The following is a 5,606-nucleotide window of genomic DNA, read 5'->3' as shown; positions in this document are numbered from 1 at the left end:
ACATCCAAGTGAAAGATATAACACCAACATGTCAGGAAAAAAAAGCCAGAATCACTGAGGCCCTGTCCACACGGAGACACGTTTAGCTGTATACATATACATTTTGTATCGTATAGGCATTTCGTCCACACGGACCCGGCGTTTTGGGATAGTGAAACCGGTATCTTTTGAAACTGGGTCACAGAGTGGATAAATCTGAAAACGCCGCCCTTGCGTTTTCGTGTGAACAGCGAATCCGTATATTTTCTGAAACGATGACGTCATCAGCCCACGTCTCACCCCTAGTCAGACACCGCTACGTCACGTAACAGCAACAAAAACATGATTGTCTTCAGTGTCTTCAGGGTGACAGATGACACTGAGTCGTGGCCTAATGGTTAGAGAGTCAGACTCGTAACCCAAAGGTTGCGGGTTCGAGTCTCGTACCGGCAGGGATTGTAGGTGGGGGGAGTGAATGTACAGTGCTCTCTTCCACCTTCAATACCACGACTGAGGTGCCCTTGAGCAAGGCACCGAAACCCCAACTGCTCCCCATAAATGGCTGCCCACTGCTCTGGGTGTGTGTTCACGGTGTGTGTGTGTGTGTTTACTGCTGTGTGTGTGCACTTTGGATGGGTTAAATGTAGAGCACTAATTACGAGTATGGGTCACCATACTTGGCCACATGTCACTTCACTTCTTTTTATTAACTAACATTAACACAGATTAATAAATGTATTGTCCCATGTTCGTTTGTATACCGCGTGCAAGGTTTATGCGCATAGTCCAAGTCTTCTTCTCCATTTTTAGTGGCAGAATAAAAAATGTCTCTGTGGCAGAATTACAGCGCCACATACTGGTCTGGCATGTATACTACATCGTTTTGTGTCGGTTTTGTGGTTTCATGTGGATGTAGATATTTCTTGAGACGAGGGAAAAAAAAGATTGGATTGTTGGAAAAAGAATCACCCCCCTCCTAAAAATGACTTGTAACCTCAATCAGGTGTAGCTAATCACTTTCTCAATAGCTCACAAAACCATTTGACTTTCAACTGTGATCATCTGTGATCATTTTGATTTGCTCAGCATGGAAAGAGCTTTCCTGCATTTCAGTCCTTGGTAGTGCAACTGAAGCAAACAATCAACAATGGTGGCAAGGCACTGTCAAAAGATCTCTGGGATAAAGTTGTCGACAGGCACAAGTCAGGAGATGGATACAAAAAAAAAATCAAATCAAATCAAAGGCTTTATCAATGCCTAGAATCACAGTGAAGTCTATTAAGAAGTGAAATCTATTTGGTAAAACACATACCCTCCCTGGATCAGAATGTTGCTCCAAACTGAATGAAAGAGGAAACCAGGAGGAAACTGGTCGGAGAGGCGACCAAGAAGCCTACAGCAAATCTGAAGCAGTTGCAGGAATTTATGACAAAGGGTGATCATTGTGTGCATGTGACAATAATATCACAAATTCTCCTCAAATGTGGCTTGTATGGAAGGGTTGCAAGAAAAAAGCCACTCTTCAAGAAAGGCCACATGCAGTCACGACTGGAGCTTTGCCAAAACACACCTTGAAGATTCTGAGGCAGATGAGACTAAAATGTAATAATTTGGCCTCAACACCAAATGATATGTCTGGAGGAAATACAATACAGCTCACCATCCAAATAACAGCATTCCTACAGTAAGGCAAGGAGGTGCTAATATCCTGTTCTAGGGGTGTTTCTCTGCAGCATGGACTGGAGCACTTGTCAGGATAGAAGGAAAAATGGATGGGGCAAAATACCGTCAAATTCTTGAGGAAAATCTGCTGCCCTCTGCCAGGAAGTTGTCAATGGCAAGAAGGCTTACCTTCCAACATGACAATGACCCAAAGCACACAGCAAAACTGACAAAAGGTGAATGTCCTTGCATGGCCTAGTCAGAGCCCAGATTTAAACCCCACTGAAAATCTGTGGAATGGCTTGAAGACTGCAGTCCACAAACTGTCACCATCAAATTGAATTGAACTTGAGCAGTTCTGCAAAGAAGAATGGGCAAATATTGCAAAGTCTCGATGTGCAAAGTTAGTAGAGACAAATCCCAACAGACTAAAGGCTGTAATTAAAGCAAAAGGTGCTTTAAAAAATACTGACAGAAGGGGGTGATCCTTTTTCCAACTCAGCGAGTGTGTTTACATGCACATTCTTAAGCTGATTATGCTTAATAAGCTGACAACGCCCATGGTCATGTAAACCTAGTAACCCGTTTACTTGTGTTGTCAGGTTACTGATGTGCATGTAAATGGGGAAAACTGGTTGTTTTATTAAGCTGATATTTGTGAATTATCCTCTTACTGGCGTGCATGTAAACATGCTCAGTGATTCGGTTTTTTATTTTTTCCTGACATGTTGGTGTTACATTTTTCACTTGGATGTTAAGTTGCACTGAGTGAATATAACTGGATAAAACAAAAACTGAATCTGTCTTTATTTCAGGCTGCAAAGCAACAAAATGTGATTATTTTAAAGGGGGTGATTCTTTTCTAAACCCACTGTTTATAAAGTGTGTGTGTATATATGATTCTTTTCTAAACCCACTGTTTATAAAGTGTGTGTGTGTGTGTGTATGTATATATATATATATATATATTTAAGCCGCACATAACCAACAAAGCTATTGTTTTAGTACAATATTTGATTAACAGGTCGGTAGTCGATCCGATATCAAGCCTTAAAGTTCTGCATAAAGCTAGGTGGGCGTGGTTTCAGCAACCAGCTACCGCCTCTTTGCCCATTTTCGATTATCTGGGAGTGACGCGCGGTGACGTGCTGCCAAGCCGCCACCGCCCACTTTGGGCTTCAAAAACGCTCTTCGGAAACCTACGGGTGACGTCACGGACACTGCGTCCGTGTTTTTATACAGTCTATGATCACGACAGATTGTGTGTTTAAACTACAAATGTGATGGTCAAATACCTTTTAAACTTGAATATGGTTTGAAGAATCTGATCAGAAAATGTTTTGGATTTACATTTGTATTTAGCGCTCTCCACTTGTGATTGGATCTCCAATACGGATGTTAATAACAGACTAGTCTCGTGTAGCCAGACCTTCAGACTGACGGCAGAAGGTCTGGGAACCTTGGCCGCTTTGAATGACAAGGACCGCCCAAGAGGCCATATGACTGACAGATAAAGCGTGGAAATGTCCCCACAATAACAGACCGTGTGTAAATCTCTTGGACGTATTTTAAAGATTCTATGCCGCGAACTTTAAATATTTCACATACTTTTAAAAATCCAGTGTTTAGTTGGATCCTCATAAACGTTCATTATCACAGTTGTAAACACGACGGCTTTCTTCTAACATGAGGGGGTTTGGCGTCATGGCATCTTTGTTTCCATGCGGAACGTTATAGAACGCGGCACGCACGTCTCCCGGAAATCCTGTATAATTCAACCAATCCGATGACGACTTCGAAACTCCTGAAGTGTTTCCAAATTTGTGTGCCGTATGCATCAGATGTTTAGCCAATGGTCCGTGGGCGTGACGTCTGAGGCTGAGACTAATAACAGACGTAAACCCACGTCTGATGTTTTTTATTGCATGAATTAGGAACAATGAAAGCAAGACATTTTCCAACAAATGTGCCTGCTTTTTATAACCCAAGAACATACAGCCAGCTTTACTCATACATATTCAGGTTAGCGATGAATATATGCTATAAATGGAATTTGCAACTGCTAAGCTAGACAAAAGTACATTTATGACATCAGCTGTTCCATTTGTTAAGGTTCAACAGAAGTGAAGAAGAAGATTGAGTGGGTCTAATGGACATTTGAGTGTGGTCATTTATGCATAATATGCCAAGGACAAGGAATGTACAGCAGCTCCTTACATGTGAATGTGTTTATCAAATAAATCTCTAAAACAGCTCCTTCAATCTGTGGTGTCATAGTAGGAGTATCATGATTAAAATCAAAGTTCTAAATACAGAATCAGTATTCAACTGGTGAAAATGTAGAGTGAAAGGCCTAAAATATAGGACAAGGAGGGGCCTTGAGAGCCGCATGTAAAATGACAACCTAGTGTGAAAAAAAGTAGTTTGTGTCGTACTACACTCAAAATTTCCTGAATGAACCACAACAGACTCAGAGAGAGGAAGAGATATAAATAAACTTAAAAACAAAGTTTGTGTCTCTCTGAAACATAAATGTATTATTAATATGATACAACCTCATATACTGCGACTTCCTTACATACAGTACTATTACATTTTTAAGTCTCTGACTATCTATTATGAATGTTACTGAATTCCAGCTACACGTCCTTTGTGCTCTGTTGCTGTAAAACTTCTCTGATCTCAGTCCCTGCAAATAAATGAACTAAGTATTTCCCAGATAAAATCCAAACCCTATCCTTTAGGATTTCATTGCCTTTCCCAATCCTAACCTAATTTCATCCCCATTCCCATTTTTCAGCAAACAGCTAATGTAATTATTCTACCTGTAGCCATAATGTTAACTTTTGCCTATGTACTGGTACATGCAATTAAGAAAATACATACATACATACATACATACATACATACATAAAGTCTATGAAATATGGCAAAAGTAATTTCCATGCATATCAGTCCATACAATTTTGGACACAGTTTAAAACTTTAAAATAAATTTGACTTTAGACTTGTGCTACCAAATAATTAAAGCAATTTTCACATCTCCTTGAATACTAAAATAATAATGCTTACTAATAAATCACACATCCTTAAAACTCTTAAAGACATCTGGAGTTTCTGAGATGCCATATCTAATATAATAAATCAAATATCAATAATAAATGTGTGAACTCAAATCTCAAAACATTTCAGAATTATCACTTTGCTCATTATTTCCCCCAAAATAAAGCGAACTCCAGAAGTGTCCTGAAACTAGAAGACTCTGAAACTTAGGCCCAATCCCAATTCTACCCCTTAGCCCTTCCCCTTTTCCCTACCCCTCCGTTTCGCTCGTTCACGTGAAGGGGCAGGGGTGTCTCGATTATCTTTTGGTTGGAGGGGTAGGGGTAAGGGGAAGGGCCAAATAGCCCTTCAAACGAAGATTTTTCGGGACCACACTTCAAACGAAGGGGTATGAATTTCAGCGTAAACTAGCTTCAGGGGCAACATGGCTGCCCGAGCGAACAAAAAGACACATATTTTTGGCATTAATAAAGATTTTAACGAAAAGTAATCATTTGATTTATGTTACTTTCAATCGTGAGTTCATATTTACGGTCGTGTTACTCAAAGAAATGTTTGCAAAAATTCGCAAAGTTTGCTAACGTCATGTCATTACAGACTGCATGATAGTGCCACAACATATTTTCATGTCTGATCAGGGCGATAACCGCCATAGACATTGAGGGGGCTAGTCCCCTCAATAATTCTAAATCGCTAAACCCTTTTCTCAAATATCGCCAATTGGAGAGCGAGAGAGAGAGACAGAGAGAGAGATGAAAGTTGTGTGTATGCGAGTCTGTGCGTTTCTCTTTTTAGAGTGAGTTTACTTCAAAAACAGCGATTTTATCCTCTTGTTGCTGGAAAATATAATATAGCGATTCAGTATTTAAACTGTTATTAATAAAAGTCGTGGGGCAGCGTTG

Source organism: Sinocyclocheilus grahami, unplaced genomic scaffold (assembly GCF_001515645.1).
Source record: "Sinocyclocheilus grahami isolate Dianchi unplaced genomic scaffold, SAMN03320097.WGS_v1.1 scaffold2675.1, whole genome shotgun sequence".
NCBI lineage: Eukaryota > Metazoa > Chordata > Actinopteri > Cypriniformes > Cyprinidae > Sinocyclocheilus > Sinocyclocheilus grahami.
This window is presented reverse-complemented; position numbering follows the sequence as displayed.